The sequence below is a fragment of the Chrysemys picta genome, chromosome 22, assembly GCF_011386835.1.
Source record: "Chrysemys picta bellii isolate R12L10 chromosome 22, ASM1138683v2, whole genome shotgun sequence".
Taxonomy (NCBI): Eukaryota; Metazoa; Chordata; order Testudines; family Emydidae; genus Chrysemys; species Chrysemys picta.
The window spans coordinates 11,657,429-11,670,297 of record NC_088812.1 but is presented as its reverse complement, the minus strand read 5'-3'; the positions used below and the strand labels follow the sequence as shown (position 1 = coordinate 11,670,297).

General features: G+C 64.9%; 1 protein-coding gene across 4 annotated transcripts in view; it reads left to right on the top strand.

Moving 5' to 3' along the window:
- NCKAP5L (NCK associated protein 5 like) overlaps positions 1-12,869 on the top strand; it is a 32,851-nt gene that overhangs the window by 856 nt on the left and 19,126 nt on the right. For 2 of the 4 annotated variants that reach the window (XM_065576592.1, XM_065576589.1), the window contains exon 2: positions 6,081-6,280. The gene's annotated coding sequence lies outside the window, so the exon portion shown is untranslated. Of the gene's footprint in view, positions 1-6,080; positions 6,281-6,347; positions 6,591-10,641; positions 10,864-12,869 lie in introns of those variants that run through there. The other 2 variants (XM_065576591.1, XM_065576590.1) reach the window with 2 other exon arrangements.

The following is a 12,869-nucleotide window of genomic DNA, read 5'->3' as shown; positions in this document are numbered from 1 at the left end:
CCCCAGGCCTGGGCTCCGAGCATGTGCTCTGGCCGCCCCGTTAGTGCAATGGACGAAGGCCACCCGTGCACTGCGAGGGTCCGTAAAACACCCCTAGAGCGACCCCCCCCACACGTTAGACGGCAGGACGGGGAGGGGGCAGTCAGGACTCCTGGGTTCTATTCCTGGCTCTGTCCCTCGGTGACCTTGGCAGGTCCCAGCCTTGCTCTCTGCCTCAGTTTCCCCATCTGTAAAACTGGGATGATGCTGACCTGCCTGACAGGGCTCTGAGCTGGGCAGAGGGTTATTGTCCCTGTGGCTGCTCACACCAGCTCTGAATTCGGCCATGGCCAGGTGCTGCCCCCTGCCCAGACCGTTAACCTTCTCGCTGACCCCTCCTGTCTGTCGTGAGCTCCATCAAACCACCTCTCCGGCACTTGGAGATTTTAGCCAGAGTTTTCGAGACCGGGCCACTCACTTTGGTGCTTGAGCTTTCGACCTGAGACGCCCCAAGCCGGACTCCCAGGAGCACGGAACCGCTGGAGCTCCTGCTGCCCTTAGCGGGCGTTGTGGGTCACTCTGTGCTTCCAGCCCCTGGGTGACCCAGGCCTCCGCCCGTCACATCCACTTGTGCTTCACTTCCCTCTGTCTGTGCAGCTCCGAGGCGGCTCTGCTGCGTGTCCCAGAAACCTGCCAGGCCAGTGTATCGCTTTTTAAAACCAAGTGAGCTATTCTCAGTGGCCGCTGCACCCTGCCAGGGTCTAAGGAGCTGCGGTGTAGGAACGCCGGCAAACCCCACCTTCTGCCTTTGAGAGTTCAAGTAACTGGCCGGTTGCCTTGTATCATCCTCTGGCTTGTCACGGCGAGGTTAGCTCAGGATCTCGGCTCCGGAGCAAAGTCTGGCCATTGCTTGTTTTACACTTCCTCCCGGGAGCCTGTTCACATCTGGAAAGAGAGCTGTCGCCTGTGTTTAAAATCTCCTCGCCCGGGGGCCTGCCCGGTCTGGCCCCGCCGCGTGGCTGGGGCCAGCCGGTGTTTTCATCGTCTTGCTGAATCAGGCTCGCCCGGGGCCCGGCTACACGCCAACGTGAGCTTCCTGCCCGGGGCGAGATGGGGCAGGCTCCCGGCATGGGAGGGCGAAGCTGGCCCCGTGTGCTCACACAGGACCTGTGTCCTTAGCCAAGGCTTCAGCACAGAGCAGGGACCCCGTTACACCTGACTGGAACAAGCCCAGATCGCTGGGGGCAGGGAAAGCCAGCGACAAAGGAATTCGACGGTGGAACGTTCCCTGGATCAGAGCTGCCCCGTCGATGGTTTCAGTCGGGCACCAAGCTCATTTTCTTGTCTGGGGAGGGCTGGCAGGAGCGGGGGGCTCTCTCTGGTTGTGGGGGGCCCGGTTAACTAGCTGTGGTAATGGGGAGGGTGTGGCTAGCAGTGGAGGCTGCAGTCCGGTCAGTAACGGGGCTCTGGGGAGAAGCAAAGAGCGAGTGTTTCGTTCAGGAGCCGCGTTGCCTGTCGGTTCTCAGAGCCATGTGGCCATTGGGCGGTTGGGTTTGGTACGGTGCTGAGACGGCCGCTGCAGCGCCGGGAGGAGTTGTTCTGCCGATGGATCGCAGTGAATCCACCTCTGAGAGAGCCGTCGGCCTGGGGCTGAGTCGACCCAACCGGTGGATTTCACAGCCCTGAGCAGCGTAGCGAGAGCGACCTGCTTAGAGCAGTCCCAGGGTTGTGCCCCGTATTGGGTGGTTTGGGTTTTCTGTCGCGCTGAGGCCGAGTGCTCTGCGTCTCTGGGGGTGTCTCTGGGCTGCAGGGTGTCGGTGTCTTGTGTTGCGGCGTGTGGTGACGGTTTCCGGGTCTGCCACCTTCCCTACCCCCGTAGCTCTCAGCGCGTGGCGGTGTGGCAAATGCAGCAGCACCAGCCCAACCGGCGCCTGCTCCCAGCTCCGCTGGAATTTGCTGGAGGGAGCTGGCTCCCTGCCCCGCTGCGGCTGCACGTTGGCACTTGCCGCCCCTTCCCCTCGTCCTGCCCTGACGAGGCCTCACCGCCCGCTTTGTGGGGAGGGAATAGGGTGTTTTGGGGGCTCAGCTGTTGCTCCCGCCGTGGGCCTCGCGCCAGGGGCCAAGCCAGCCCGTCAGTGGGGCTCTGTAGTGCCGTGCCAGCTCCTCAGACAAGCCCCAGCAGCCAGGGGCTCATTGCACTGGGAGCAGTGCTGGCAGTGGCTGAGTGCTGTGGGGCATGAGCCTCTGGGTCCTCCCCCAGGGCGTGGGGAGCAGGGAGCCAGTCCCCCTTCCCCTCCTTGCGACCCTGAGCCCTGCGGTGAAGGAGTTTGGAGCCGCTGGCTCCACAGAGGTAAATATCCGCTCTGTCTCCTGCAGGTGAACCCTGGCCCCTTTGCTCAGCCCAGGCCGGGCGCTCCCAGGGTACCGAGATGGGTGGATCTGTGGGGCAGCAGCCCTGGGTCGTACCAGCAACGGGCCTGCAGCCAGGCCTGCTAACACGAGGAGGGGGTGAGCCTTGTGCTTCCTGGCCTCAAATGGTCACCTGGAGGGGCTGGGGGGGCTCGGCCCAGCCCCTGGGCAGCACAGCAATGTGTCAGCTGGGGCAAAGCCTAATCTCCCAGCCCAGTGCCCCGTGCCAGCGGGATCCCAAAGAGGGGGGACCAAGGTGTGTCTGCGCAGCAGCTGTGACTGGCCCCGGGACAGCGCTGCCTGGGGCCCAGCACGCCGAGCCGCCAGCAGAACCAGGCCTTCCCAGCGACTGGCGGGGCCCCAGGGAGCCCTCGTGAAATGCTCGCTTGTCAAATGCAGGTCCAGCCCCTGGTGCCCCCAGAGCCGGGCTCGTCTCACCTGCTCACCCTGCCTTGGCTTGTTGGGATAGACAGGGGGCTGGGAGCCAGGTTCTGTCTCTGGGAGCGGAGTGGACGCTGGGGCTCGTGTGGTCTGGTTTCTTCCCCATCCCCCTCCACCGAGTCCCGGGCGTCGGTGCGACAAGTCCTGACCTCGCCGGGGCTCCTCCATCTGCCAGAAGCGGAGCCGGCTCTGCCCAGCTCCTGGCTGGCTGACTGCGGAGGAGCAGTTGGACTGGAAGCCACCCTGTGGCGTTGCTAGCCACTTGTCCTTCCCCGGGAGGGGCGCGTTCTTTGGGAAATGGGTGAGGGTCCCCGCAGCCCCCCAGGCTGGGGTCACCTCCGGGGTGGGACCTGGCAGCGCCCCTATGACGAACTGGGAATGTTCTTAATGTTTTCTCTGAATACTGTGTGGGTGCCTCAGTTTCCCCTATGCAGTTCTTAAGTATCTAGGTGGTGGGATAAGGGTGTATGGTTGCTGCAGAGCAAAGGGCCAGTGCACCTAAATGCCCGACACTCTGTCTCCTGGCAACTGATGGCCTGGGCCCCTCCTCTGCAAAGGTGCAACTGAAGGTGTTGGAGACAAAGAGATCAGGTGACCTCCTGGCCCAGGAAAGAGACAAAAGCCAGAAAGGAGGGGCTGGACGGGGGTTTCAGTTTGGTGCTTGGTGGTGGAACGCAGGGAACCCCGAGGCTGGGGTGTAAACTCCTTGCTCCCCAGAAGGACTTGACTGAGGGGTCCTGTTTTAGACTGCGTTCCTACTGTCCAATAAACCTTTCATTTTACTGGCTGGCTGAGGGTCCCGGTGAATCCCAGGAAGAGGGGTGCAGGGCCCTGACTCCCCCACACTCCGTAACAGCCCCCTTTAGGAATATTGCTGGAAGTGTGCGCCCAGTGCTGGGGGGCACCGTTCTAGACGGACGTTGAGACATCGGTGAGGGGATTAGAAACGGGCCGGGCAGCGCTAGATCAATGGATCCCGCTTCACAGGGGTGACTGGGGCGCAGATATGTCATTGGGGCTCTAAAGTCTAGCAGAGGAAGGTCGAACCCGCCCCAGTGGCTGGAAGCTGAAGCGAGACCCTGGAAAGAAGATGAAATGTCTGACATTGGGGGTAATTAAACCCTGGGACGATTCACCAGGGGTCGCGGCAGATTCTCCCGCACGGGCAATTTTTAAATCCATGTTGGAGGTTTTTCTCCAGGATCTGCTCTAGGAATTGGTGTGGGGCAGGTCTGGCCTGTGGTCGGTCCCAGTGCTCCCTTCTGGCCTTGGGGATCGTCCTAGCGAGCGAGGCCAGGGAAAGGGGGCGCTTTGGAAACAGCTGCACAGCTCCGGTGCTGAGCCCATTACACAGACGGGGAAGCTGAGGCTCAACAGGGCAACTCGATGAATTCAAGGTCATCTGCTGAGTCAGCGACAGAGCCAGAAATGGAACCCAGGAGTCCTGGCTCCCAGCCCCTGCTGTAACCCCTGGACCCCCTCCCCACAATGACTGCACTAGGGGGTTGCCGCAGTGCAGGGTTGCATAGCCCTAGAGAAGCCCTGACCCGGCGTGCCCAGGTCTCTGCCTCTCGCCCCGCGGCCTCTCCCTGTCCGCAGCGGCCGGAGAGGCTCCCGGAGACACCCCAGCCCTGCTGGCACTCGCCCGCCCTGGCGTCCCCAGTCCGACCGGCCCCGCTCCTGGCAGGCGGTTGGGGCTGGAAGCTGTTCCCACCTCGCAGCCCCCGAGCGCTCGTGGGGAGTGAGGGGCTCTGGGGTGGGCCTGTGTCGCTCATCTGGGAGGATCACTCAGACCCTCCCCCGCCCTCCATTCTCTGGTTGTTCGGGGTGGGGGGGGGTTGGCTGGGCCTTCCCCTCCAGACAGCACCTCACTTCCCCTCCGGGACCAGCTTTCCTCTCCCGTTTCCTGGGGCAGGGGGAGGGGGCTGGAGGGATCAAGGAGCTGAAGCCAGGCCCGTCCCCTCTCGCTCCGGGACCCCCACCCCGGGTGCCAGCAGCGATCCCACTGCGCTCTGGGGAGTTACACCCACGTAACCCGAAGCGGAGTGGGGCCTGCCCCAGGCCGGGAGCTCAGTCAGGCTCTCTGGGTGCCTGGCAGGTCCCAGATACGCGGCTCCGGCCTGGCCTGAGCAGGCTGCAGTCTCCCACGCTGTATTGGTCACTCAGCGCTCTGCATGCTGGGGACGGGAGTCTCTGCAGGCTCCATCTCTCTATTCAAGACGTGGGCAGCTGCATCGTCCAACTCCAGGGGCCCTGCCCCTGCCATGCACCTTCCGGTGGCACTGCCAGCCTGGGTCCCCCTGGGCTGCTGTCCTCCCCAGCAGAGTGTGGGAGCGACTTGTGCCGGGCGGGGGCGGGGGGGGTTATCGCACCAGTTATACGGAGCGGGAGCAGGACGTGGCCAAGGTCACACAGGATGCGGGGGCAGGGATGGAACCCAGGAGTCCGGGCTCCCAGGGCCCAGCCTGCTCTCAGCACTAGGCTTCTAAGGAAACGGGGCAGCTAAAAGCACCAGGGTAGAGAGCGGGGAGGGGCGGATAAGGGTTTTTAATGGCAAACCGCCCCGTCCCCTGGGCACTTCTGGGCAGCAAGGAGGGGGCTGCGGGGCAGGGGGAGTGCCCTTCTGGCCGAACGAAACCCCCTCGGGAGGGGTCCCTGGATCCCTCTCCTCAGAGCCGCTCTGTGGAGACCTGAACCAGGTCCAGACCAGGCAGAGCCTGGGGCCCCCCTGTCCCCCCCGGGGCGGCTCCCTCTCCCTCTGGAGCACCAGGCGCCCGTGCTATCTGCATCATGGTGCAGTGACTCTGAGGCGGCGCTAGCCCCCGCAGCGTTGGCCACTGGGTCGCTCCCCAAGCCCCTGCCCTCCCGGGGCGAAGGAAGGCCCAGGCCTCTGCCTTTCCCGGCGTGCTCCCCCCACCCCCCGGGGATGGCATGTCCTGGTGAGAGGCACAGCATTGGGAGAGCCCCCCCCCGTGTTGGGATCGAGCCCCGAGGGGGGGGGGGGATTTTACAGAACAGCCAACTCCTGGCTGCACTGTCCCCGGCTTGGGCGTGTGTCCACGCTGCAGCGAGCGAGCTATAAATAACCCTCAACATCCCCGGCGACGACTCCGGGACTATTTTTGCTGCTCTTGTTGTGTCTGGTCCTGGCTCCGCTCGGGGAAGGGGGCGGCAGGGTTTGCTTTTGGTTCATCTCCCATCCTGGCGCAGCCTCCAGCAGTTTGATCTCCGCACTCCTTGTCCCCTTCCAGACGCCGTGAGGAGTGGAGCAGAGAAACCTCCCCCAGAGCTGTCCTGCCGTCGGCATATCCGGGACAGGCAGGGCAACCTCCACTCCTGCCCAGGGCGCTTCCTCGCCAGACACCAGCGCTCTGCAGCTTCCGCGCTCCAGGGAGGCGTCCGGTCGAGGTCCTGGGTGCTCCGCGCTGGGGACGGTCCCACTCTTGGGCTGGTAAGAGGAGTTCCTGTGTCTTGCTCAGATCCCCCCGGGCAGTTCCGTTTGCTTCACAATCCGCTGCATGATTCTTCTTCACTTCCTGTCCTGATCTCTCGCAGCTCACTGGCAAATGGCTGCAGTGTTCTGGCCCAGAGGTGGCTGCCTTTCACTGGTGGGTGATACAACCCCTGCATGTCGTTTCCGTACCCAGGCCGGATCTCCGGGGGGTGCTGAGTGTCTGCAGTTCCCCTTAGCTCCAAGGCAGGTTGTGGGTGGCCAGCGTAAGGAGCAGGGCATGTGTCCTGGGTCACAACTCTGCCTGGGGGTGAGTGCGATGGTGGCGAAAAGACCAGAGTGTGCATGAGACGCCGTCGTGTGAATGTGCGAGATATGTAACATCGCTGTGTGAGCCTGTAGACAGACCAAATTCGCTCTGCCCTCGGTGTGAAAACGTCTTGTGTAATGGGACGTGTCGGAACAGACCCGGCTCCCCTCTGCTCGCACCCCGGGTGTGGCCGCACTTTGGGATTCTGCCTGACTATTGCCATAGGATGGAGGCAGGGGGGCCTCAGGGCAGGACAGGACACCTGGGTTCTGCTGCCTTAATAAGGGACAAGTCACTTCACCTCGCTGAACCCTGGGATGATCACCCCCAGTCTAGACAGAAATGAAGTGACTCGCTCGAGTTTACATGGCGATGGGTGGGGGAGCGATCTCTGAGCCTCCCTGGGAATCTCGGCTATTGGGCTGCAGTTCCCCCTTGCCTCGGCCTTGTGCTTCGCTGCCCGGCGCTGAGCCGGCCTCCTCCTCCTCAGGCCTGCACAGATCAGCCTGGTATCGGCCCCTGTGGATTTGCCAGGCCTCCCTGCCCGTGGCTGGTGTCCACCCCATCCTGCGGCCCACCTGGTGGGCGGAGGAGGCAGCTGTGGGTCACAGGCCAAGCAAGTGTTGGCAGCCGGTGGGAATCCCCTGAGGCGGGCAGGGGTGCGAGGCCTTTGCAGCGGTTTGCCCCGAGGGAGGGACCGTCCTACCCCTTCCAGGATCCAGGGGCACGGAGCCAAAGGTTGGCAAGGGAGCTGTGGGCAGAGGGAGCTCTCACCCCTTCTAGCCTGGCAGCTGTCGTCGGACGTGTCCATGCGCTGGTGCCGGGACAGGGACGGAGGGGAGGCCGCCAGGGGCTGCGGGGCTTGGTGCGACATCCTCCGGCCCCCGGTGCAGGTCACACCCCTGCTGCAACCGCACCAGTGCTGTACATCACGGTGCCACTCAGTGCCTCGGTTTCCCCACACCTCTGGGGGGCTTGGGGAGGTTTGTGAAGTCTTTGAGCTCAGGGGGCGAGCGCGCTGCAGGGGGGGGAAAGGGCTGTAACTGTACACACAAACCGTGACCTCGCCTGTGTCCAACGAGCCACCGACTCCCTTTCTGCGGCTCGCTCTCCCTGTCCCGTGTGAGTGGCCGAGGCTGGCCAAGAGGCACACCCCAGCCGCTCGCTGGAGGCACTTTCTGGGGGTGCTGTGGGGGGCCCTGAATCAGGCCCTTGTTCACCAGGAGCCTGGCTCTTTCTCTTCCCCGTGCGGGAGTCCGGCCTGCCACGGGCGGGAGAAATATCCTCATTTTAAAGCAGTGACGCAGACCTTACAATAAACCCCAGCCAGAGCGTTCTCATGGCTCTGCTCCTGCCCAGCCTGCCTCTGGCCTCCACCCCCGGCACCTGCCACGGGAGCTGCAGAGTTTCAAAGGCGCTCGGCTCCCCTTCAGGTACCCAACTGAGGGGGCACGTGCTTTTCCAGCGGGTAAACGGCACGGGAGGGGCCTGGTCTCCTGCCCCCTGCCCAGCCATTCACAGTGCACTGCAAGGTGCAACATGCTGGCAAACTGGACCACGTCTGTTTTCATGGGACCCCTGGAGACTGCTCCGTTAAAGGGACGTCTCTGCTGAGCTGAGAGCGTTACCAGGGAAGGGGGAAATCCAGTTTTCTTGTCCCCGTCTGTGCGCTCTGTTCGCGTTCTGCATGTCGCCCAGCCTGGCGCTTGGCGCCGGTTTTGCTCGGCCTTGGAGTCCATTTCACTCCTGCGCTTTGGGGGGAAGTTACCGGTGTAGAAATGATCCCTTCTCGCTTTCCCAAAACCTCCTTGCTAAGCAACGTTCAATCCAGAGTTCAGCGTGCCGCTCCTGCTTGTCCCCCGCTGAGCCGCCCGGTGACCTCGGCATGGGCACACGCAGGTGGGCGGGTTTCATGTTCCAAGAGACAAGGGAATAGGCTGGCGTCTTTCGCTCCTGCCTGGGTCCGAGCCGCGCAGGCCGGGGCCGGGGCCGGGGCCGGGGCTGGCACGAGAGAAGACGCTGAAGCGTTTCTGGTGGACAAGCCTAACACTGCGAGTCGTCCTGAAATCTGGTGTCTGAGTCAGATTCTGTCCTCGCTGGAACGCTTCTCTCCTTGCCCTTCGGCGGCACCTTTCCCATCCGCCCTCTTGTCTCTTGGGAGTCGACTCCTGCCTTCGTTCCTCTGAGCAGCACTGCCAGGCCCTCCCACCTTGGCCTCCCTCAGGCTCAGGCCTGGAAACTGCCATCTGCTGCTGGCTGGCCAGGGAGTGAGTCGCACGGTGGTGGCTGACATGGGACATCTCCAGCAACGGGAGCCTATAGGCAGGGCTGTAACAGACCCGCAGCGCCTGTGGACAGGGGGCACGTGATGCCTGTTGCCCCAGGGGTTACCGGTACCACAAGCTGGGCACGCCCCTAGTTCACGGCCCAGTGCCAATTCCCTTCATGCAGACGGGCCCGAGTGTAAATTCCTGGGGGCAGGGCCTGTCACTCACCCCGTGGCTGTGGAGCGCCCACCTGGCTCTAGGCACTACGGTGGGGGAGCTCCGGGTTTCTCCCCTGCGGCAGGGGGGTGGAGCTGGGGGGAGGTGCCTGCCGGGGCTCAGAGCTTCAGCAGGAGTGGGGCTGACGCCCCGAGTCCCGGCAGGTGCGCCCAGCTCTCCAACGTCTGAAGATGATCTCACGCGGCTGGCTGGGAGGGTCAGTAGGTTGGGTCACCCCGGCACTGTGGCACTGCAGGATGCTACCAGTCCTGCATGGGGCACTGGGGTGACCAGTGGCCTGACGTGTCCGGACCCACATCCAAGTCCTGTCCTGAGGCAGAAGCGGGAGTGGGGCCCCCGGGCCGTCTCCGGGGACGTGCAGCAGTGCAAACCTGTCCGAACGCAAAACCAGCCTGATGAACGGAATCCAAAGCCCCAGCCCCAGGACTCGGTATCCTGCGCTCGGCTACGGGGCAGGCCGGAGCTGCGGGAATCCCAGACACACACACAGGACCCAGGGCGCGATGCCAGGGAGGCAGATTCTGTTGCAGTCTTGTCTCTGGAGCTGCTTGGCCAGCCAAGCCGAGAGCGTCCCAGCCCCAGGCTGGCGCCCTGAGGTGGCATCTGCTCTGCCCTGCGGCTGTGATCACGAGGCTGCTCTTCCTCTCCGTGCTGAAAAGGGACTGTCCCGTAAAACCCGGGCTGGGCATCAGGCCTACCCGCTGGGCACGGCCAGGGCACTTCGGCCAGCCAGGGAGGGCACGCCGCTGGCTGAGGAAGCCGTGGGGGAACCGTGTTGGTCTGGTGCAGAGATCTGCTCCCTCCTCCCCCAGCCCCGCGGTGGCACCACACAACGCTGCTGGCCTGGCAGGTTTCCATTGTCCCTTCAGCTGGTGCTGGGCCGGGGGGGCTCTGTTGGCTCGGCCCAGCCCCTGGGCAGGGGCCTGGGGCTCGGAAGGGGGGGTCTCAGCCCTGGCAGGACAGCAGGCCCCTCTGAGGGGTCGCACGCTGGCACCTGCAGTCACTCGGCCTGGTGGGAAATATCGTCCTCCTTTGGGCCCACACGGTCCCTGGGGAGATGGGGGGCTCTGGAGTGTATGCTCCGGCCGGGGGCAGCTCCCACCCTCCGCCTCCCCATCTGAGCACTCGGCCCTAGGGGGCAGTTTGTGAGGGCCCCCCTCTCACTGATGAGCCAAGAGGGGGCCCTTGGGGGATCCCTCCCTGCCATGATCCAAGGGAGTTGGTCTGGGGGGGGGCAGTTTGGGAGGCTCTTCCCCCCCCATGTTCCTAGTTTGGTGGGGTCCCCTTCCCCCCAGGCTTGGGAGTCTCAGGGGGGGTCCCCCATCCCCAGGCTCCTGGGGGGCAGTCCCAGTTTGGGGGGTCCCGGACTAGGTCCCCTTCCCCAGGCTGGGGGTCCCCTTCCCCAGGCTCGTGGGGGGGGCGGTCCCGGTTTGGGGGGTCCCCTGCCCCAGGCTCGCGCGGGGCGGTCCCGGTTGGGGGGGGTCCCGGGCCGGGTCCCCTGCCCCAGGCTGGGGGCGGGCGGGGGCCGGGCTCCTCCCCGGTGGCGGCGGGGAAGGCGGAGCCGCAGGCCCGGGGGAGCCGCCGAGGCTGGAGCAGCAGCAGCGCCGCCTCTTCCCCAACAATAGCGGGGCCGGCCCGGGAGCCGCCGCAGCGGGAGCGGCCGGGGCCGGGGCCGGGGGAGGATGCCGGGGAGCCGGACCCGCAGCGCTGGGGGGCCCCGCACGGAGCAGCGGCTGCCAGGGGCCGCCCCACAGCCCGGCCCGGCCTGGGTGCGTCGGGGGATCGGGGGGGCTGCCGGGGTGTGTGTTGGGGGAGGTTTGGGGGAGAGATGGGGTGTCTGGGGGGGGTTGCTCTGGTGTGTGTGTGGGTTGGGGGAGAGATGGGGTGTCGGGGGGCTGCTCTGGTGTGTGTTGGGAGGTTTGGGGGAGAGATGGGGTGTCGGGGGGGGTTGCTCTTGTGTGTGTGTTGGGGGGAGGTATGGGGGAGATATGGGGTGTCTGGGGGGGTTGCTCTGGTGTGTGTGTTGGGGGGGAGAGATGGGGTGTCGGGGGGGTTGCTCTGGTGTGTGTGTTGGGGGGAGAGATGGGGTGTCGGGGGGCTGCTGTGTGTGTGTGGGTTGGGGGAGGTTTGGGGGAGAGATGGGGTGTCGGGGGGCTGCTCTGATGTGTGTTGGGGGGAGGTTTGGGGGAGAGATGGGGTGTCGGGGGGGGTTGCTCTTGTGTGTGTGTTGGGGGGAGGTATGGGGGAGATATGGGGTGTCTGGGGGGGGTTGCTCTGGTGTGTGTGTTGGGGGAGGTATGGGGGATATATGGGGTGTTGGGGGGGCTGCCGGGGTGTGTGTTGGGGGGAGGTTTGGGGGAGAGATGGGGTGTCAGGGGGCTGCTCTGGTGTGTGTGTTGGGGGGAGGTTTGGGGGAGATATGGGGTGTCGGGGGGGCTGCTCTGGTGTGTGTGTGGGGAGGTTTGGGGGAGATGTGGGGCTGCCAGGGTGTGAGTGTTGGGGTGAGGTGTGGGGGTGTCTGGCTTGTGGTGCCCACTGTTGTAAGCTCCCTGGGTGGGGGAACCTCGTGTTTCCATGTGCCCTGCCAAGGCCGGCTGTGGGGGTGACGGGGTTGGGGGCTGCTGGCTCTGGGGGGTTTGCTGGGGTCCCTGGGAGGAGGGTGCCGTGCCATGGGTGGGCCGGGGGTCTAGGTGGAAGGGACGTTGCGGCTGTGTCTACCTGCGGGGGGATGTCACCCCCCAGGGGAACATCTTTGCTGACATCTGCCTCGCAGGGGGCCCCACCGTGGGGGGATTCGTCGCAGGATCGAATCCCTGTTCCAGGCCCCTGCTCCTTGGCTCTCACCCCCAGATGCTGCTGTGAGGCCGGAGCCATCGGTGCTACTGGCCACTCCCCTGTCCAGACCCAGGCAGCCCTCGCCCCCGGGCCGCTCTAACTGGTGGGGCCCAGCGCCCGTCGGGCGACTGGCACCGATGCCGAGATGTGACGGTGCCGCTCTGGGCACAGGCCTGTCCGCAGCGCCTGGTGCTGGGGAGCGGTGATGGGCCGTGTGTGCGCGAGACGGGCCAGCCGGTGAAACTGGCGCAACTCCAGGGGCCTTTAGGAGAGGGTGGGGCGGGGCAGTGGAGCAGGAAGGGCCCTGCTCTGGTGCCTTTCCTCTGAGCTCCTCCAGTCCCGGAGCCAGGCCTCACAACCTCCTGGGAACGAGGCTGCAGTGGGGGGTAGGCAGCTGTTATTAGACGCACTGTACGCATGGGGAAACTGAGGCACGGTGATGCGACTTACACGGGAGAGTCTGGCAGTGATGGGAATGGAACCCGGGTGTCCTGGCTCCTTTCCCCCCATGGCTCGATCGCCCTACCTCTGTGGCTAGCATGGAAGGTTCGCTCCCAGGCCTGTGTGGGCAAGGACCCTTCAGGTACCTCGGGGAGGCGATGCCCCTGGTCGGGTGCAGAGGACGGGGTTGGACGGCAAGGGGGAAGGGTAAATGCTACTCAAGTGCCTTCTGCTGGTTGCTCTTGGAGGAGCACTGGGCGCCAGGCTCTGTGTGGTGTCTGGTCCTGGGGCTGGAGAGAGGCCCAGGGAAGGAGGATGCAGACGGTGGGTTTGGTCCCTGGGTCAGGGGGCTGTTCTCAGGCTGGCCAAGGGGAAAGGCTGTTTGATTGGGGTGAAGGTGCGAGTGCTTCCCCCCGGTGGTGGGGTCTCCCCCAGCACCTCGCTTTCCCCCGAGTGATGGTTTCCTGGGGTTCTGTCCAGCTACGTTTCCCGTGGGGAA